General features: G+C 45.4%; 1 protein-coding gene across 8 annotated transcripts in view; it reads right to left on the bottom strand.

The window, feature by feature from the left end:
* HHAT (hedgehog acyltransferase) overlaps positions 1–22951 on the bottom strand; it is a 357453-nt gene that overhangs the window by 2449 nt on the left and 332053 nt on the right. The window lies entirely within an intron of this gene.

Below are 22951 nucleotides of genomic sequence, written 5' to 3'. Positions count from 1 at the left end.
GAGCCAGAGGTGCTGTGGAAGGTACCAGATGCCAAAATAGAAAGATTCAGTCCTGTGTCAAAGGTGCTCCCACTTCAGCGTGGAAAAGACAAACACGCTCCAGTGGGATTTACGAGCCATGTACTATGTGCTAGGTAATGATGTGTACAGAGCACATTTAAACTGCGCCATGTGGGATGAGCAAGAGTATGTCAGATGGAAAGGAACCAGGGACAAGCTACCAGAGAGACCACTTGACGTGTGACCATAATGGGGTCATCCAAGGAACAGGGATCATGTGATGTGACTACTGCACAGGGAGGGGCGGGCAGGGTAGGGACAGAAGTAGGAGGAGGGAAGCCACTGAGGGTTATTGTAACTCTGGCAGGCTCTCTCCTTGCTATGTCAACCATTAGTTGCTATTATTAATATGACATAGGTTCAATCAATATGGCATAGTGGTTAAGTGTGCAGTTGCTGAAGTGGAATTGGACACAAGTTCAAATCCTGGCTCTGCCACTTACCAGCTGCGTGACCTTGAGCAACTTAACGAATCTCAAATGAAAACTAGGAGGGATAGAGCAACTTACTGAATAGTGTCTTTATAAGGTGCCACGGACTGAATTGTGTACTCACTCCTCAGTTCATATGTTGAAGCCCTAACCCTCAGTGTGATGGTACTTGGAGGTGGGGCCTTTGGGAGGTAAATAGGTTGAGATGAGGTCATGAGGGTGGGGCTCTCATGATGGGATTAGTACCCTTATAAGAAGAGACACCAGAGACCTGGCTTCCTCTCTCTCTATGCCATATAAGGACACAGTGAGAAGGCATCCATCTGCAAGTCAGGAAGAGAGTACTCACCAAGAACAAAACCATCAACCAACAAAACTTTGATCTTGGATTTTCCAGCTTCCAGAGAAATAAATGTCTGTTGTTTAAGCCACCCAGTCTATGGTATTTTGTGATGGCAGCCTGAGCTAATATATAACAATTGTGTGAAATGATGTAAAGACCTGCATGGTGCCTGGCCCATGGTGGAGCACTAAAGAAAGGTAGTAATGTAATAGAGGTATTGAGAAGGTACAGAAGTCTTTCTGCACCAAGATTAGAGTGACAACAGGGAGAGCAAGCCCTGGTCTTCCTCCTAACTCCTGTCTTCGACTTGCTTCTGGGACTGGTTTGGCACAGTGTTTTCCCAGGCCCTGAAGGCAAGAGAAGAAAGGGCAGCAGAGGAGGCCCAACAGCCTGGCTCTAGGACCAGCCCTGCAGTTCCACCTTCCGTCTGCTAGTCAGCCAGGCTAAGAGTTTCCTATACCTGCTGGAACAAATTACCACAGACTTAGTGGCTTCAAAGAAGAGAAATTTATTCTCTCACACTTTTGGAGGCCAGAAGTCTGAAATCAAGGTGTTGGCAGAGCTCCCCTCTCTCTGAAGGCTCTGGGGGGAGGATCCTTCCTTGCCTCTTCCAGTTTCTGGTGACCCCAGGCCTTCCTTGGCTTATGGCAGCCTTCTTCCCTGTGTCCTCTTCTCTAATAAGGACACCACCAGTCATTGGATATAGGGTCCACCCTAAATCTAGGATAATTTTTTTCTCAAGATCCTTAACTAATTATACCTGCAAAGACCCTATTTCCAAATGAAGTCACATTCTGAGGTTCTAGGTACATATGAATTTTGTGGGTGCTATTCAGCCCAGTATAGCCAGGTACTTTTTTAAGCTTCAAGATAGACCCATCCTGCCTGGAGGCGCCCTCAGATCCCTCACCCCTGTGGCTCAGATACAGATGCCAGGGGACCTTTCAACACCTGGTCCTCAGTAGCCTCAGGGAGCAGGAAGAGGGGAGGGGGCTTCAGGTGCAGGAGGTAAACCCAGACTTCAGCTGTGTTTAGGGTAAGGCATCAGCACGTGTTTGGTAAACACAGAAACTAGAGGCTGGCTGCAGAAGTGGGAGAATGGGGATGTTTCATTTACACAAAGCTGGGCCTGGGGCATTGCACAGCTGTGCTTGGCCCCGAGGCTGTCAAGGGACATCCCTGAGAAAGCTTCTGCCCAGCACACAGAACTGCAAGGAGCCCTGCCCAGAGGTAAGGCATATACATGTTCAGTCTGGACAACAGCTGGGCCCTGAAAATTCTCCCTAGTGTTACTGCATGCCATGCACAGAGGCAGCTAGACAGCAGTAATCCTGACTCTACTAGGAGACCCTAGCAGGATCTCAGTTTCTCTATCTACACAATGGGAGGTCAAAAATAAGTAAAAGCATGTGAAATAAAATAAGATCACAGGTGTGGTAGTGCTTTTAAAAAGTATTTCAGAAAGGCAAAGGATTACCTGAGAATTCTCTTATGTACACACAGCTCATTGGTCTTTTTAACGCATGAGTGTTCCTCCAGACAGTAACTCCAGTGTGTACCAGATGGCATTCAAGAACCCGTTCTCCTTTCCTGACCTCAGGAGTAAGGTATGTGATGACAACAAAAAGACAGATTCCACAAGTCACCCTTCCACAGCATTCAACCAACACTTGACGAGCATTTGCTATGTGCCTGGCCCTGTTCTTCAACTGCGGCTGCTGCTAACCAAGCAGATGTGGCCCAAGTGTGACAGGGTGCTTGGGGCAGAGGGCCCTCTTCATCAGGGCTCAGATAAGCACAGGATCATAAAACTGGAAATAAATGGACTGTCATTCTGGCAACATGCCAAGGGTTGCTATGATACACGGTCATCCAGGCTTGTCAACCATTAACAAAAAAGATGGCATCAGAAAGGGTTCTGTCCTGCCAAAGGAACACGGATCTCATCCTTCGGCCCTCTCTCCCCCTGGCCTTTCCCCACTAAGTTTTCTTCTTCCATGTTGTCCCTTCTCACCAGGCTTTCCAAACCTATGTGTCCAGAAAACTCCCTTATCCCCACATCCTCAAACCCATGCATGCATACACACACACACATCATTAGTGTGGCTTATAAAGACTGGTGGGCTATACTGTACTGGTCAAAGGAAAAGATCCTACTTTAGGGCTGAAGCCCCATGCACACTCTGTACATTTACGGCTAGGCCCCCAGAGTCAATGATATGTGCAGCTTCCTGGTGGGCTTTTGATACCTGGACCTAACAAGATGCAAACAGGTGAACAGTTTGAACAGGTGAACAGCGAGGCAGCATTGAAGATATTAAGAACAGTGTGCTAGCGAGTCAGACAACAGTTGCAAAGGATTAGGGTATACAGTTAATAGGACAGATTATTTAACAGATATAGCGAAATGCATATAAGTAGGATGTTTAGCACAATAAAGTCAATTAAGAGGACCAAGGTAGGTGTATAATATATGGAGTTAATAGGTGGTTGTATCATGATATTGTTAATAGGATATTGGTGCACTGTAGAGTAACTACAGCTAATGAGAGACAGGCAGGACACAGAGGGGAATGGCTGTAGCTAATAGAAAGTGAGTCATGTAATTTTACTTGAGGTTATTAAGGCTGAGCCACTCTCTGAGCAATTACGTCAGTAGGAAAGGACTAGAAAGGCAGAGGTTCAGGACACTGAAGGAAAAGACCATTATCATGCAGGGCCATGAGAAGTCAAAGGATATGTCCAGCTGGTTTTCTGGAAAGTGAAGGGATAATCAGAACAAGAAGCAGGTCTAATGAAAAATATTGTTTAAAAAGTAATGTTGTAGGGCTTCCCTGGTGGCGCAGTGGTTCAGAATCTGCCTGCCAATGCAGGGGACACGGGTTCGAGCCCTGGTCTGGGAAGATCCCACATGCTGCGGAGCAACTAGGCCTGTGAGCCACAACTACTGAGCCTGCGCGTCTGGAGCCTGTGCTCCGCAACAAGAGAGGCCGCGATAGTGAGAGGCCCGCGCACCGCGATGAAGAGTGGCCCCCACTTGCCGCAACTAGAGAAAGCCCTCGCACAGAAACGAAGACCCGACACAGCCATAAATAAATAAATAAATAAATAAATAAATAAATAAAATTAAAAAAAAAAAAAAGTAATGTTGTAAAATGGTGCAGCCACAGTGGAAAAGAGTACGGAGGTTCCTCAAAAAAAAATCAAACATAGAATTACCACATATATACCCAGAAGAATTAAAAGCAAGAACTAGAAGAGGTATTTGTACACCCAAGTTCACAGCAGCACTGCTTACAACAGTCCCAAGGTAGAAGCAACAAGCATCCACTGACGGATACACAAAACGTGGTCTACATATATAATAGAATATCAATCAGCCTTAAAAAAGGAAATTCTGACACGTGCTACGACATGGGTGAACTTTGAAGACATCATGCTAAATGAGATAATCCAGTCACAAAAGGACAAATACTGCAAGATTTTCACTTATATAAGGTACCTAGAGTAGTCAAATTCACAGAGACAGATAACAATGGTGGTTGCCGGGGGCTGGGAGGAGTGGGGAGTGAATGTTTAATGGGTACAGAGTTTCAGTTTTGCAAGGGGAAAAAAGATCTAGACATGGATGGTGGTGATGCTTGCATAGCAATGTGAATGTACTTAACACCACTGAACTGTAGATTTAAAATGGTAAATTTTATGTTATATATTTACCACAATAAAAAAATTATGCTGAAAGAAGCCGTCAACAAAATAATACATGCTGTATTATTCTGCTTATATAAAATGCACACTGATTTATAGTAACAAAAAGCATGTCAGTGGTTGCCTGGGGCTGGAGCAGAGGGAGAAATAGATTACAAAGGGGCACTAGGAGTCTTTGGGGACGATGAAGATGTTTTGCATCTTGATCACGGGACAGTTTTTCAAGGTATATACAACTGGAAAATACATTAAATGGATATATTTTATTGTGCGTAAATTATTTCTCAATAAAGTTGTCATAAAAAAAATTTTTAAAGGTGTTCTTGGAAAATTAGCAAATCACAGGCTTGCAGTACTCTACTGCAATGTCCTAGGCTATATATGCCCCAAGGTATTCAAACAAAAGATGCAAGAAGATGCAATTCATTTTTTTTTAACATATTTATTGGAGTATAATTGCTTTACAATGGTGTGTTAGTTTCTGCAGTATAACAAAGTGAATCAGCTATACATATACATATATCCCCATATCTCCTCCCTCTTGCTTCTCCCTCCCACCCTCCCTATCCCACCCCTCTAGGTGGTCACAAAGCACCGAGCTGATCTCCTTGTGCTATGTGGCTGCTTCCCACTAGCTATCTATTTTACATTTGGTAGTGTATATATGTCCATGCCACTCTCTCACTTCGTCCCAGCTTCCCCTTCCCCCTCCCCGTGTCCTCAAGTCCATTCTCTACATCTGCGTTTTTATTCCTGTCCTGCCCCTAGGTTCTTCAGAACCGTTCTTCTTTTTTTTTTAAGATTCCATATATATGTGTTAGCATACGGTATTTGTTTTTCTCTTTCTGACTTACTTCACTCTGTATGACAGACTCTAGGTCCATCCACCTCACTACAAATAACTCAGTTTCGTTTCTTTTTATGGCTGAGTAATATTCCATTGTATGTATGTGCCACACCTTCTTTATCCATTCATCTGTTGATGGACACTTAGGTTGCTTCCATGTCCTGGCTATTGTAAATAGAGAACATTGTGGTACATGACTCTTCTTGAATTACGGTTTTCTCAGAGTACATGCCCCGTAGTGGGATGCGATTCATTTTTCTATATGATGCTGCGTCTTCAGTCCCTCACCTCCCTAGGGGCAGGAGGACTTGCCATGTGTGGGACTGAACACTGGGCTCCTCTCATCGTGCTTCCTTCCGCTGGGGCCTCTGAGAGGACAACCAGAGGAACTCTCTTAGCCATGCCGATGCATTCAGCAGCTGAATCAGCACAAATCCCTATCCTGGGGAAGAAATCAATCCTTCCTAATGGGAGAGGGGTTAACTGAGTTGCTGAATTGTGTATGAGCTATCAATTACCCCATCAAAGGCTTGCTCTGCTGTCAGGATGGGCAATGCTGCTGAGCCTGTGACCGCCATCTTGGCTCTAACAAGGCTTTTTTAAAGGTCGCATCCCACTGTTAACCATTTTTAGAAGAAAATGGCTGGTGACCAGCATGTGAACAAACTTTGCAGTGAAGCCTTCTTCCCATCCTTCCTTCCAGTCAACCAGAAACACAGTCCCTATCCATATGTGAGTAGTTTACAAAGAATATGCAATCCACTGTACAGTTTACAAAGAATACACAATCTTTTTTTTTTTTAGTTTATTTATTTGTTTATTTATTTATTTATCTATCTTTGGCTGCGTTGGGTCTTCGTTGCTGCGCACAGGCTTTCTCTAGTTGCGGCGAGCGGGGGCTACTCTTCGTTGCGGTGCACGGGCTTCTCATTGCGGTGGCTTCTCTTGTTGCGGAGCAGGGGCGCTAGGCATGCGGGCTTCAGTAGTTGTGGCACGCGGGCTTCAGTAGTTGTGGTTCACGGGCTCTAGAGTGCAGGCTCAGTAGTTGTGGCGCACGGGCTTAGTTGCTCCGCGGCATGTGGGATCTTCCCAACCCAGGGCTCGAACCCATGTCCCCTGCATTGGCAGGCAGATTCTTAACCACTGCGCCACCAGGGAAGCCCAAGAATACATAATCCTAGTGAATCCTCACAACACCTTGAGATAGAAATTACTAACCTATACTAATATTCTTTCTTGAAGCTATATTGCCTCAAAGGGGCCCAGAGTCCACATCCCAAGGCCAGGGTGTCAGACTGAATCCTACTTGGAGAATAGTCTGAAGGACTTGAGTCTGTCCTTTAGTTTTATCTACAATTATCTATCATTTATCTACCATTAACAATGCCCTAGCTTCCTCCCTCCATCCACTCAGGCAAGATTTCTAGCCAGAGGCTCTGACGCCCTGTTGCCCGTTGTCCCTCCCACTCACCCACTGCTCAGTCGTTCCCTTGCTGAGTCACAGTTCTCCTGAGGGTGGAAGAACATCTTGACCCTCTCAGCTTGGCTCTTGGGTCCCTACAGCTGGACAGATAGACTCTCACCTTCTGGCCCCATGAAGCAGCAATGTCACCCAGTGACTCACAGCCATTCTAAGAAAGGGAAAAGAGGAGCTTCCCATCCTAAGAGCCATCAGGCTACAAAGGAAACAAGTCTCACCTCTCCAGACAAACTCGCCTTGGCTGGAGCCTAGAACACAAATGTGAAGGATGTATCATGATCATCAAGGGCCACCAACATATCCATCCATATCCCTGGGGATGCAGGTGCATATATAACAGCCCACATCACCATCTGGGTGAAGACGAATGTGAGACTGATGAATTTCAACCTCTACAGAGGGCCTTTGTGAATGGGCAGGCTCGGAGGATATCCAATAGGGAAATGGAATGAAGAGGTGATTCTCGGAGATGCTGCAGAAGACAGAGACATAGGATGTGGTGACTGATGGAGTTGGGGGCCAAAGAACACATTCTTTCTCACTGACCCTGAGCACTGCCTCAGACAAGTACCCTCAGGGCTGACACCAGCTGGTGCATATCAGAGAGACCATACCTTACGTTAATAGACTGATGTGCTACCCTACTAGTTAGTAAAAGCCATGGTCCCAGCCTCCCCTCAGGACCTGTCCTCTGATACATATAACATCCAAAGGAGTAACACCTGGTTCTGTAGGGGCCTCTAGGACCTGCTCCAGCACTTAGCCACCATCTCTTTGAAGTTGACTGGTCTGTGCCCGTGCCTTACCATTTGTTAGATATTTTGAATACCAACCCCACATCCTACATATATATTGCTCTGCCTTGGTGGCATTTTCTACTCTGAGGCCAGTGAAGGCTGAGTGTTTCTTTGCTTGGAGAGCGAGCTCGTGCATCAGACTCTAGTCCCAGAGGGGCTGGCTCAGGATCTGAGAAACACCAGGGCACTCTCCGCACAGCCCCACCGGCTTCACTACTGTCATTTCATTAATTATTCAGAAGGACTTTATACGCTGTCTTCATTAAAACAGCTTGCTCCTGACAGCACTTTATTTTTAACAATACTCAGATCTGATGCGGGGAAATGATAAAGGGCCTTGGTAGCTTTATTTCAGTCTTATTTTCCCTAGTAGTCCCAGCCCGGAGATATTGTGGAGCCATTCATCAAATGGTCCTGAGCCTGCAGACCTTCCTTCACAGCTCAATTTAGAGCTTTCATCCTAATAAAGCTATAGGACAGGAGCCTTTTCCTGTCCAAGGGCTCCCTATTGAAGGATACACAGCAAGAGCACAGCTGCCCAGATTTTCAAGCCTGGGTACACTGCTGGGTCTATTTTCAAACCCATGGGCATATGGACAGAAGGTCTAAAGAACAGACTCTTGCTATTCTAGGGTTAGAATAACCATTTCTTACCTTCATGTCGTTTATAAACCAGGGCCTCAAACCCAGGTTTTGAGGCCTCGGTGTTCTTTCAAAAAACGCTCACCTGCCTCTTTCACACCCTCTCATGAGAAAGAAGAACTAGGTGGTTCTAATTTGTTCAAAATTGAAGCATGGAATTCTAGGGCACTGGTTCTCAAACACGAGCCCACATCAGAATCACGGGGAGGGCATGTTAGAATGCAAGGTCCCATCCCCCAGAGTTCCTGATCCAGGATGTCTGGGTGGGCCTAAGATTTGCATTTCTACCACGATTCCCAGTGATGTGGATTCTGCTGGTCCAAGAGTCACCCTTTGGGACCCCTGTTCTAGGGCACTCTGCCCAGGGCTGAGGGAAGAGCTTATACCGGTCGTTCGCACACTGACTGGGCTCTCTCTCTAGAGCAGAGGGGATGGACGAGCCCTGAGCATTACAGGTTGCCAGGTGCTTTGCTGGGTGCACTCCACATCCTCACAAACACCTTCTCAGGGAGGTATTATTTGCTCCACTTCACAGAAAAGGATACTAAGGATCAGAGAAGGAGAGTAACTTTCCTGAGGTCTGACAGCCAACTGGTCATCAGGTCACACTTGGAACTCAGGACCGTGTGTGTGGCTCCAAGTGTGCTCGGCCGCCTAAGCTCCAAAGCCGTGACTGGCCTCGGAGCACACCGGGGAAAGGCTCACATCAGAGCCCCACCTCCTAGCCTGGTGCCTTTCCTTTAAATCCTCTGCCTCCAAATCTCGTTTCATCCCTCTACTCATGGTGCTAAGGCAACAGGAAGTGGGAAGCATCAGGTTCATATTTTTAGGCGTCATCATCACTAACTTGCTTGGTCACCCCATCTCTGGGGTCCTCAGTTTCCCCATCTTTGTAATAATTGGGCAAAGAAAGCCTGGATGAGCATTTTACACCCCTCGTGGTGGCAGCTGCCTAATTTAGACTGGGGCCACTATGGAGCATGTTCCCAGCGCCTGGATGGTCTTTTATTAAAATTGTAAGAGTCACAGTTATTTGATCCTGGCCATGGGCTGAGCCTGCACAGGGCATCCAGCAGGGAGACAGAGAGGAAGGGGTGACTGACGGCCCTCAGAGGGCTTCCTGCCATCCTGAGCAAGAGTCACTTGCTGGGCGCTGTGTGCACATTTTAACAGGCACAAATAGCGTGCCTTTAATAACTCGCGTTGTTCACAGTCAATTTCACATTCTGAGGACGCCAACCTGTGCTGTAGTTTTCATCCTTCCCCACCTCCCAGCACAAGCCCCGCAGACTGGTGCTTACTGAAGCACTCGCTGCCATAAGGCAAAATCATTTCACATGAAACTGAGGAAGTGGGGAGAACAAACCAGAGCCACTTTTTCTTATCCTGACAGCGTGAGTAGAGGTGGAGCTGAGAAAACACGTATTTTCTCTCTCCAGGGCAGGTGGCGGACCTGCTTCCGAGAAAACTGTCCCTGCCGTTGCTGCCACGCCCCCAACTCCGGCCCCTGGGGCCAGAGGCTGCGCAGTCAGATCATGCTTCCCAGCTGTTTCTCTTCCTTAACGTGTTTTTTTTTTTTAAAACAGCCTGATTAGGGCTATTGTTCATCGTTAATTCATGACCACGCAACATAACACGGCGGAGACTGCCTAGCAAATGAGCTCGGGGAAGCGGCTTCCCGCAAACAAAGGGATGGGGCGCAGCGTGGGGCAGGCTCCCTGTCACATGGCCCTGACAACCACTCACCCACCTGGGCATTTATGAAGCACCTACTGTGTGCCCAGCGTGTAGACAGGCAGCCTTGACACATGTCACACAAGCGGTCTGAGCCTTCATCTGAGGCCTGTGAGAACGTGCCCCCAAAGGCTAAGAGCACGCTTGGGGCCCCCAACTCTCCACCTAACCTTGAGATTTGGCTCTACAGCTCCACCTCCAAACTCGCACGTAACAGAAGGCTTGGGGAAACACAGACGACAGAGACAAATTCTCAAACACCTGGGCCAGCAGGGATGATAGGCTGACACTAGTAAGTTGACATTGCACTAGGATAAAAATGGCTGAGCTTAACGGTTTTTGTTTTGTTTTCTAATCCAACTATACACATATGGGATGGCGGCAGCCTGGGAACCATGTCACGGGAGGAGGGGTTGACAGACCTGGCAATGTTTATCTGGAATCACGGAGACTCTGGAGAAGAGAAAAGAAGTACCTGCAAATACAGAACAGTCTACCCTTTGGAAGCGGGATGAGGAGACATGTGCACACCCCAGAGGGGGTGCTGGTTGGGGGAGGGACACTCTGGAGGCAGAGAAACACTCTGGCAGCTGGAGCCCTCCAGCACTGGAACAAGCTCAGGACACTCTGAGCACCCCCGTCCAGGCGAAGGCAGCAGAGGCAGGACAGGCGGCAAGGAGATTCCTCTTCTGGACTGGAGGTGGAATAGGTCTGAGAGTCTGTGAATCGGCTCCTTTCTTCCCAGGTCACTGGGACCAGGGCATCCATGGTAAAATGGTCAATGAATAAACAGACATGGGTACATGAGTACTTTTGAGTACTCAGTCACAAGACTCCCAAATCCCTACTACAGGTAATAAAAAATAACAGTTGTTGCAAAATCCCTGATCAAGAAACCCTATGTACGTACATCTGTCCCCTATCTTCCCAGCCCGTGGGACATGCAGCCAATGGACAGAAGTGCCCACAGTTGAACAGTTGAAGCATCATCTACATTTGTGCGCGTGCCTGGGAGAAGAGGCGCCTGGCAGGTACTGGCTGAGAACACCTAGACTTTAGCAAAGGACGGCGGAGCAGGAAGGCCACTCCAGTCATCCCGCTTCCTGTCACCACTAAAGGAATACACCAGGGAGAGCTGGAAAGGAAGAGAAAGAGAGCGACGCCTAAACCATGCGAACCTCTGAAAAGGTGATGTCAGCAGATCCGTCTGACACGTTCTTTTCCTAAAGCAGTTATTAGATAAATGACTCCAAATTACTTGACTTAAATTTCTCAGCAAAGAACGCAATGATAAAACCAAGCTCCCGGCGGTGGCGGAAGCAGCATCTCTCCCCCGGAGCTCTTGGAGGCGACAGCGGGCTAGGCACTCCAGCCGCCCCTCGGGAAGGAGAAGGAAATGTTCCTGCCTGTCAGAGCCACCTTTGTTCTCACCTCGCCGCTCCCACTTACTGTGTCTGCAAAAGTGTATTTTGCTCATCTCCACGCTGAGGAACGGGACCAGATGGAGCGCAGGAGGTACTGCCGAGCAAAGAGCTTGTCTGTGCACCATCCTCAGGGGCTGCTGTTCTTACCAGGGGCCGTGCCCTCTCTCTCCCTGCTCCCCCTGCCTGGTCAAAGGCGGGCTGGCTGTGCCTGGGGCGCGGTCAGTGGCCAGGACGTAGTTTCTCTCTAAGGGTACTGAGCCCAGAGGTTTGGTCTCATTAGTGCTGACTTTAACCACCTGAGCTGCTGCTCACCTTCTTCAAAAGGCACTTGCCAGAAGCACGAAACAGCTCTGAGATGAGTTCAGAAAAAATGTGGCTCCAACATTTATAAATGGTATTCGGAAAAGGCATCTTTACTTCCTAGGTGCTGGTGTAAGGAGGGCTGTGGGAAACAGAGGTAAGAAGAGTGTCTGAGCTCAGGGGATGTGCTGCTGGCAGCAGCGTCCACATGTCCCCCTCCAGCCAGCCAGCCTGAGGCGGGGATAGCAGCCTGCTTATCCCACAGTAGCACAGAGCACCGAGGTGGTCCTGGGCACCGGGTGAAGGCAGCACAGGGAACGGCCAACCACAGTCTCAAGGAGCCCAGGGCCCTTCTCTGCTAAAGAAGAATCAGCACTTCCATGGGATGGGGCAAGGGCCCTTAGGTCACTGTTCCGGGGAGGGAAAAGAAACACAGAAGACTCCATAGGGCCCTCCCATCAAACCCACACACACTGGAGACCCAGGGCTCTGCTGAGGGTGAACAGAGAGGCACAGAGCAGCCCCACATCATAGCTGCTTTTCCTCTGCAGGAGGGTAAGGCTATGGCGCCATGTGCAAGCATGGCTCCGGACAGTAGCCATGGTCACTGCTGCTGTCACCTCAGGCCACAGGGCACACAGGGGCTAGTGGGAGGGATGTGTGTTCAGCCTGAGAGTAAGAGAAAGCACACACGTGTGACTGTGGACTCAAGCAAGGCTGACCAATTCCAGGCACCATGTTTTACAAGTGACACAATCACACAGAAGCCACTTCAAGGAGGGTATAGAAAGGCTCCTCAGGGTGGGCATGCTGATAAGTTAAAGTTTAGCCTGGAAAAAGGCCATGAGGCCACGTGGAAAGATAATTAATTAGACTTGTTCTACGTCACTCCGGAAGACAGAACTGGGGCCAAGAGATGGAAGTTAGAGGCAGATTTTGGCTACTACCAAAAGGAGCCTGTAACATTTACAGCCTCCGCATCCTGGATTCACATCCCTGTCAGCATTCATATTAAGGATGGCTGCCTCTGATGGGAGATGGGACCAGATGACCCCTTCCAACTCTTAAAGAGATTACAGCCCTGTAAAATTCAAGTCCTCAAATCATCTTCCCCTCCCCCTGCCCCAGGAAACGTACAGACAAAGACTGAAGTTAGACTAAAAGACCACTGCAGTCAGGAGCAGGGAGAGAAGGGGCATCCTGTCTGGACTGGGAACAGAAAGCAGCGTTTTAGCAAACTGTGGAAATGTCACAAGATACGACAGATTCTTAGCAGGTGCTTATGAAGATATTTACCTGACATATAAAGTGACTCAGACACTTTTTAAAAAAATTTATTTATTATTTATTTATTATTTATTTTTGGCTGTGTTGGGTCTTCGTTTCTGTGCGAGGGCTTTCTCTAGTTGCGGCAAGCGGGGGCCACTCTTCATCGCGATGCGCGGGCCTCTCACTATCGCGGCCTCTCTTGTTGCGGAGCACAGGCTCCAGACGCGCAGGCTCAGTAGTTGTGGCTCACGGGCCTAGGTGCTCCGCGGCATGTGGGATCTTCCCAGACCAGGGCTCGAACCCGTGTCCCCTGCATTGGCAGGCAGATTCTCAACCACTGTGCCACCAGGGAAGCCCTCAGACACTTTTTTGATTACAGAGAAAGATGTCTTTGTGCCTTAAAGATCCCATTCCAAAGGAACACTGTGTTTCTCTCAGGCTACTGACTCTAGCCCATGATCCTGAGGGTGGGTCTGCCTGGGACAATGGGCCAGTACTGCCAGAAGCCGGGATTTGTCCCCCGCTTCCAAGGGTCCCTTCTGGCACCCCTGCTCACTTGGGCAGCCTGGATGTACCTGATCCCACGCAAACCTTTGCGGGGAGCAAACATTCAGCAATCTCACAGGGGATGCTCACGGGGAAGCGCTCTTCCTCCCTTGCCCATCTGCTCAGAATCAAACACCTCGAACCAGTTTTCTACGGGGCAGAGAAGACAGGACAGGGCTCTGTTGAAGTGGAGCCGAGGAGGAGCAAGGCAAAGGCAGCCTGGATCTCTCCAGGGACGTTAGGAATTAACTAATGGTAATTAGCTGTAGTCACTAATAAGGAATGACTTCCCCGCCGCCTCCTCTGGGCTTCCTGCTCAGCCAGCAGGAGTGGCGGGAGGCTGGGACCCTTCAAGGAAACTTATCCCACTGTTTACTCTCTTCCCGGTAGTCTTTACATGGGATTAATTGTTGGCCTCCAGGGAAGGGACAGCCTCCAGGGAAGGGATCTCAGTTGCCGCAGTTGCTGGCGTGGTTCTGCTTGTGACCTCAGAGCACACATTACACTGTGGACTCCTTGCAGAGTTCCCAGATGCTGCCTCGGTGTGGGTCAACTCAGGGCGTGGAACCAGCCCGTAATGCGCTTTCTCGGATTCCTCTAAAGAGACAAGGCAGTGTCTCCGCGAGTCAGCTCTATGGCGTGGATCTGGACTGACCCGCCATCTGACCCAGTCACATCTATCCAGTTCTTCCTAACTTGTGTCCCAGCAACGGAGTTTGAAGTGGTGATGGAACTGTGACAGTCCCCTCTCCCATGACACTCCTGGGTGGAGGACTGACCTTGGCTGTTGGCATCTTTCATTGCAGAGCCTCCACCTCCCTCCCCTAGGGGGCTGCCCTGTGTTCCATTTGGGAAGACTTGGCTCCGTTCTTGCTGTAAGGGCTGGGAAGGATCTGATCTTAAACTAATCATCTTCGTGACTCATCATTCAACATTACTGAGCTCCTACTACGTACAGGGCACCGGGTTAAGTGCTAGGGATACTGGAGAGATGAAAAGGCTGACTTGCAATTACAGATACAGGAATTCCACGTAAAAAAGATAAGTCACGACCTCAGGGTGTTTCCCAATGTGGAGGATTTTTCCGTGCACTGGACATAATGTCAGAGGCTGGTAAAACTGGATAGGAAGAACTGGCTTCTGTGCTCAAAGAGCTCCATTCTGGAGAAGGAGGACCCAGAGCACTGAAAGCCCGGCCGTGGAGGACACAGGAGCAGAGAGAGCTAAGGAAATGTGGACTGCCTTGATTTTGACCATCACCAGCGCGTGAGCCAGAAGGGCCAGCCATGGCTAGCTATTCCACTCTCTTCAGCACATACCTTCCAGTAATTTCCATCCTCTGGATAAACCCTCCCTCAGTGGAAGAAGGCCTGCCCTCCAGTAAGACTGTCCATCCAACAAGACTTAGAATGGATTTTTCCCCCAGATTTTAATCTATTTATTTTTTGACCAGGTAATGCACAATATAAAATTCAAATGTACCAAAGAGTAATGCACAATATAAAATTCAAATGTATCGAAGAGTAAGCAAGGAAAAGTAAATCTCCATCTCCCAACCCCCATGCCCAGTCCACCCAATTCCTCTCCCTAGAAGGTCTGTTTCCAGTTCCTTGTTTCTACTCCCAGAGATATTCTATGCACACAGAAGCATAAACAGATATATCCATATATACACATGCACACATACAAATACATACATACACATACATATTTAAAATGGTTTTTAACTCTTCATTCTGAAATATGTATTATTTTGAACACAAACACTACACACACTGTTCATTTCCTTATTTTATTAAGGTTTTATATATTGGGGATTGTTCCATGTAAGTACATGTAATGCTGCTTCATCCTTTGTAATGGCTGTGGAAATTTCTGAATTTAGATACCATAATTTATTTACCTGACTCCCTCTGATGGGTATTATGTCCATTCTAATTTTTGCTAATACAAACAATGTCACAATAAATATTTTTGTATAACATTTCATTTCACATGTATGAAAGTATATGTGAATGACAAATTCCTAGAAGTGGAATTGCTGCTGGGTCAGTTTTGGTAGATATTTCCAAACCATTCCCTACAGAGGAGTTACCACTTTATACCCCAAGATGAATGTATGAGGTTAAACTTTTTGAGCTGTGCAATCTGGTGCTTGTAATTTGCATTTCTCTTATTGAGGCTGATATACAAATACTGACTCCTTATGTTGTACACCTGAAACTAGTATAATTTTATATGTCAATGACACCTCAATAAAAAAAAAGAGTCAGGTTGGGCATCTTTTCATTTGTTTCAGAGCCATTTGTGTTTCACCTTTCTGTGACCTGTCTATTCAAGTCCTTTTTCCACTCTTCTACTAAGTTGGTGCTTTTTTTTCTCACAAATTTTAGGGGTGAGAGTGGTTATTACTATGCCCAGCCTGAAGGGTGTTCTGCAACCATCAACAGGAGTGTGAGGTCAAGGGCGCTGAGTCAGTGGGTAGCTGGCCACAGTCAGGGACAGGCCTGGGTACAAGCTGCTGAGATGGCAGCAGTCGCCCTGAGCAATCAAGGGGTCCCCATGCGGGGATCCCTGCCCAAAGAACACGGCAGGCACTAGGTTCTGCCTTCTATAGCAGCTCCGTGTTCCCCTGTTTCTGAATCTTTATTAAGTGAAGAAATCAAGACAAAGTTCTTTACTATTGGCATCATAATCTCTGCAGAGAGTTCTTGGTGAGCCAGGCAGGAAAGGCTGTACACTTCTATTCTCCCTCTATATGGCCCTTCAGCTGGGAGCTGGGGCAAGGCTTTATTTGCCTGCCTGTTGCCTGCCTTCCTTCCCTCCCTCCCTCCTTTCTTTCCTTCCTTCCTTCCCGCCCTGCTCTCTCCCTTTCATTCATCTCCTTCCCCTCCCCTCCCCTCTCTTCCTTCTATCCACCCCATCCACTGCTCACTTAATACTGAATTGTGGGGCAGGCAAGGCTTTGCTCCCTAAGCCTTCTCTCATGCATCTCCCAGTATAGCTGGGTGACATGTGTACTGTATCTAGCATCTATTCCAATTGCTTACCCTCTACCTCCTTGACAATTAGGTCTTCCTTCAGTTCTGAGCCAATCACAATGGATGGAAGCAAGGATTATATAAATTAGCCTCAGCCACACCATGCAATGGGCCTCGAGGCCAGGGTTCTGGGCTGTTGTGAGCCTCCCATCTACTGCTCCACTAGCCCCTTCTCTGGGCTTTCCTTACCGCCAACCAAGTCCTGGCCTAGAGGCTACCAGTGGCAAGTCCAGATGTCTGCTTATTACTGTGAAACCCGGTTTTTCTATGTTCCTCTCCAGGATGGTCCATGGCTGATCATTAAGCTTGTTTTGCTCCTCAATTCTGAGCAATTTCTACTAGAATGGAGGAGGAAGAGGAGGGGAAGAATGGACTTCTTTCTGTTTCCAGTTCTTGTCAGTATTCCTCCAGCACCAGAAGGCAGCAGTGGCTTCAAACTCCAGCTCCTACTCACACTCTCAAACTCAGCAGCACTCGACTCCCTTAAGGTCTAAGAACCAGCCACAGCACCCCTGGTCTGAGGTTCAAGCATAAGCCAGAGGGCACCCCTCCGAGATCTGAACACCAGCTACCAGGGGCCTCTTCTCTGAGCTCCCACAGTCCAGTGATCCTACCCCTTCCTTTTTTATTTCCCCAGCCCTAGGCTTAGTAACTGCTTTCTACAGTTGCTAATATCTGGGTTACTTCAGGGTCCCTTTTTGCTCTTTCAGCCTTCTGATACTTATGTAATTCCCTGTATTAAATCCCTCTGTTTGAAATACCTTGCATCATCTCTATTTTCCTGACTAGACGTTGACTTTGTGCATCACTTAACTCCCAATTTTAGCCCAGAGCCTGATGAGTGCCCCCTGTAGTAGCAGGAGGACTAGGGAAGGAGAAACAACAATCATGTTGAGTCTGGAGAGGTGAATGGGGGAGACTGCCATGCACAGAGGATGGACCCAAGATTCTGGGGGTTCACCATTTAAAGAGAATCACCTGGAGGGTTCTCATCCAAGTATTATTTCTCCCATAGTCAGAGTCATGACCTGTTGTAGTTTTTTTAATTCCTCCAGGCTCCATTCTGAGCTGGTTCTTCTCTCCCCGCCAGAGATGAGACTGTATAACTCCCAGGAGACAGTTATCCAGGGCTTCTCAACACAACATTTAATCATTAAAATTTCTTATAGTGAATTATCTTCTCTTTCTCCTTCTGAATGTATGTGAAAATATGTTTTAAAAAAAAAACACAAAAAAACCCCTATATTTGGCCCTCCTGGACAAACTAGAGAAGGAGTGTGCCATGAAGCAAATAAGTTAATAAAGGGTAGGCTTGCCCAGTGCCCACATACCTCCAGCTCATTCCCTACCTTCTCCATCACCTTATAAGGAGAGAAGGGTTCAACAGCTTATCTTGTCTAATTAATAGCTATATAGGGATATCCAGTTGCTCTAGAATGAAATAAAAAATTCCTTTTGTCCAGAAATAAAAGCAAAAATAAACAAGTGGGACCTAATCAAACTTAAAAGCTTTTCACAGCAAAGGAAACCATCAACAAAATGAAAAGACAACCTATGGAATGGGAGAAAATACTTGCAAATGATGCGACCAACAAGGGGTTAATAATGTCCAAGATATACATACAGTTCATACAACTCAATATAAAAAAATAAACAACCCAATCTAAAAATGGGCAGAAGACCTAAATAGACATTTCTTCAAAGAAGACATACAGATGGCCAATAGGTACATGAAAAGATGCTCAAAATCACTAATTATTAGAGAAATGCAAATCAAAACTACAATGAGGTATCACCTCACACCCATCAGAATGGCCACCATTAAAAAGTCTACACATAATAAATGCTGGAGAAGGTGTGGAGAAAAGGAAACCCTCCTACACTGTTGGTGGGAATGTAAATTGGTGCAGCCACTATGGAGAACAGTATGGAGGTTCCTTAAAAAACTAAAAATAGAGCTACCATACAACCCAGAAATCCCACTCCTAGGCATATATCTAGACAAAACCCTAATTCAAAAAGATACATGCACCCCAGTGTTCATTGCAGCACTATTTACAACAGCCAAGACATGGAAGCAACCTGAATGTTCATCGACAGATAAATGGATAAAAAAAGATGTGTGTATATATATACAATGGAATACTACTCAGCCATAAAAAAGAATGAAATAATGCCATTTGCAGCAACATGGATAGACCTAGAGATTATCATACGAAGTGAAGTAAGTCAGAAAGAGAACAACAAATATCATATGATATCACTTATATGTGGAACCTAAAATATGATACAAATGAACTTATTTACAAAACAGAAACAGACTCACAGACATAGAAAACAAACTTATGGTTACCAAAGGGGAAAGGGGGCAGGGGAGGGATAAATTAGGAGTTTGGGATTAGCAGATACAAACCACTATATATAAAATAGATAAAAAACAAGGTCCTATTGTATAGCACAGGGAACCATGTTCAATATCCTGTAATAAACCATAATGAAAAAGAATAACTGAATCACTTTGCTGTATATCAGAAACTAACACAACATTGAAATCAACTATACTTCAATAAAAATGTTTTTTAAAAACCACAGTGAGGTATCATCTCACACCTGTCAGAATGGCCATCATCAAAATGCCTACAAATAACAAATGCTGGAGAGGGTGTAGAGAAAAATGAACCCTCCCACACTGTTGGTGGGAATGTAAATTGGTGCAGCCACTATGGAAAACAATACAGAGGTTCCTTAAAAAACTAAAATAGAGCTACCATATAATCCAGCAATCCCACTCCTGGGTATATTTCCAGAAAAGATGAAAACTCTAATTCGAAAAGATACATGCACCCCAATGTTCACAGCAGCACTATTTACATTAGCCAAGACATGGAAACAACCCAAGTGCCCAACGACAAATGATTGTTTTAAGATGTGATATACTTATGTCCCATTTTTTAAATAAATATATATATATATATATAAATGGGATATTATTCAGCCATATATATACAATGGGATATTATTCATATATACATATATATATAATGGGATATTATTCAGGCGTAAAAAAGAATGAAATATTGCCATTTTCAGCAACGTGGATGGACCTAGAGATGATCATACTAAGTGAAGTAAGTCAGACAGAGAAAGACAAATGTTGTATGATATCACTTATATGTGGAATCTAAAAAATAATACAAATGAATCTATATACAAAACAGAAACAGACTCACAGACATAGAAAACAAACTTATGGTTACCAAAGGAGAAGGGGAGGTGGGGGGATAAATTAGGAGTATGGGATAAACTACTATACATAAAATAGATAAGCAACAAGGATTTACTGTATAACACAGGGAATTACATTAAATAACTTGTAATCACCTATATTGGAAAATAATCTGTAAAAAATATGTATATATATAGCTGAATCACTTTTCTGTATACCTGAAACTAATACAATATTATAAATCAACTATTCTTCAATTAAAAAATTGCCTTTTGTCCAAGAGCTTCCAATCATTCTGATAAGAATTTGAGTTGTAGCCGGATCCCCTTAAATGTGTTTACAGTTGCTAAATTCCAAAACTGCAAATAAAAGGCTTTTGTATTATGTTTGCCCTTTTAATAAAAAGAAAAAATAATCAGACTATGTTCTCCCCTTTGTTACACCCAAGAATGCACCTATACTCCAACCTGTTTAATGGAATCTTTAAAAATAAGTTTTAAAAAATCCTCTCTTACTTCCGTCCTCTCTCTAGGATGAGGAACCACAAAGCAGAAAGGAGTAATATTACCTACCTCCATGGTTGGGCCAGTTTCAGGAGCCAGAACTCTCAGCCCCAGAAAAGAGCCCTGCCCTTGGACTCAGGAGTCTGAGTTTCACCTCACGTTAGCTATATATACTAACTTCGTGTTAGCTATATATACTAACTTCTCTGAACCTCTTGTTTTCTTTTCTTTAAAACCAGATTTAGAAATCTCCACTCACAAAATTATTATGATTCTCCATTCATTCAGTAGGATGCCTGAAGAGAGCAAAATATCTCAAAACTCTAAGTCCAAAAAGGTTTCCTTATGCCTAAAACCTGCTGTTGAACAAGCCCATTTCTGGCTTGTAGAGGTATGGAGACACAAACCCTGAATATACTCTGCCTGCATAAACATTTTGCTATTTTGTTGCTTCTAACCCCAAACTTGCTGCTGTTATTTAAACCTATCATCCCATCAGCATCGCTGTTTGTCAACAGCACGATTTCTATAACACCAACTTGGATCCCCATGCCCAACATTTCAACATTCTGCTTTCCCACTTCCCATAAGCCAGACAAGCTGGTTGACACCTACATATGACACGTCAAGGTCATTCATGACTCTGACCCCCACGTGGTCACTGCCAGAGATAACATGGAACCTGAGGCAGCCACCTTTCAGACACAGTGTGGGCAGTGTGGATGGCTCCAAGCAGCCCACCCTCATAACTGGAAAAATACTGTGCTACCTGCATGCCACTATCTGAGGGTCATCCCTGTACAGAAAGGTCTACCATGGCCATGGCAATGTTTGCCTCCAGTACCACCAATCATTGCTGTACTCAGTGTGGCCAGCACTATGCGGGAGCTACCTCGGTCTGACCCACTCAGACCTATCTAGGTTATTCTTTGGGAGCTGATATGAATCCACGGCTTGTTTTGTGAATTCCTTTGTAATTGTGCTATGCTTAGACTCCTAGAAATGAGTCTACATTCCTAAGCCCACTGAGACATGGGGGAAAAGGGACTTCTGTGTATGCTGGGTGGTCAGAGGGCAACCAGAATGGGATTCTAAATGCCATCTGAAGGCTGCCATGTATCTGAGGATAATCCCCATGTACTAGAGTTGAATATATAGCCAAATATATGCTAAATATCCCTTGTACCCTCCTCAAGTATTTAAATGGCTGAGGCCAAGATTATACAGTTGGGCTTATTCCAAGGATTTAAATTAGTGTAAGCTGTTTCATATACCCCAGGTGGGTTATTTAACACAAAATTCAACAGTGGTAGATGTATGAGTCTGAATAAATTATAGAATCATTATGCTGGGAATGGTCTGTTTTTAAAAAGCTCAATTCTGGTGTCACTTTAACTGAACCACAAATTCCCTGAATATTTTTGTATGCAGACATGTTAATTCAAATGTTCATAATACAACCAGTTTTTGCATTTTGCATAATGCACTTTCAGAACTCCGTGCAATTTAACAATTAATCCTACATTTTGTTTTGTATGAACACACATGCAATACATACAGCCACTAATTTCTCTACAGAACAAATAAATCCTCCCCTAGAGGAAAAAAAAAAAAAACTGCTGGAGAATGCATATGGTGGTATGCATAATCAATCAGCTTGTGGGGCTTTACACCAAGTGCATATGGATTTAGGGTCTTGGGATAATAACCAAACAGCACTGAATAAGCAAATTGGATACTGAGGGCAAGACTGAAGACCTTTACTGATGAGTAATGAACCCAGAGCAGTGAAATGACAGAGAAAAAAACAGATGCTGCCAAGATGGGGGGAACCTTTTCTCTACCACCAGCCCCACCAAGTACACAGCCAGGGGAGGAAGGGCCTGAGTTATAAATGCATGGCTTATTATTCAACATAGTTTTGGAAGTTTTAGCCACAGCAATCAGAGAAGAAAAAGAAATAAAAGGAATCCAAATCGGAAAAGAAGAAGTAAAGCTGTCACTGTTTGCAGATGACATGATACTATACATAGAGAATCCTAAAGATGCTACCAGAAAACTACTAGATTACCAGAGCTAATCAATGAATCTGGTAAAGTAGCAGGATACAAAATTAATGCACAGAAATCTCTTGCATTCTTACACACTAATGATGAAAGATCTGAAAGTGAAATTAAGAAAACACTCCCATTTACCATTGCAACAAAAAGAATAAAATATCTAGGAATAAACCTACATACGGAGACAAAAGACCTGTATGCAGGAAATTATAAGACACTGATGAAAGAAATTAAAGATTATACAAATAGATGGAGAGATATACCATGTTCTTGGATTGGAAGAATCAACATTGTGAAAATGACTCTACTACCCAAAGCAATCTACAGATTCAATGCAATCCCTATCAAACTACCGCTGGCATTTTTCACAGAACTAGAACAAAACATTTCACAATTTGTATGGAAACACAAAAGATCCCGAATAGCCAAAGCAATCTTGAGAAAGAAAAACGGAGCTGGAGGAATCAGACTCCCTGACTTCAGACTATACTACAAAGCTACAGTAATCAAGACAGTATGGTACTGGCACAAAAACAGAAA

Source organism: Eubalaena glacialis, chromosome 3 (genome assembly GCF_028564815.1).
Source record: "Eubalaena glacialis isolate mEubGla1 chromosome 3, mEubGla1.1.hap2.+ XY, whole genome shotgun sequence".
In the NCBI taxonomy this organism is placed as follows: Eukaryota; Metazoa; Chordata; class Mammalia; order Artiodactyla; family Balaenidae; genus Eubalaena; species Eubalaena glacialis.
This window is presented reverse-complemented; position numbering and strand designations above follow the sequence as displayed.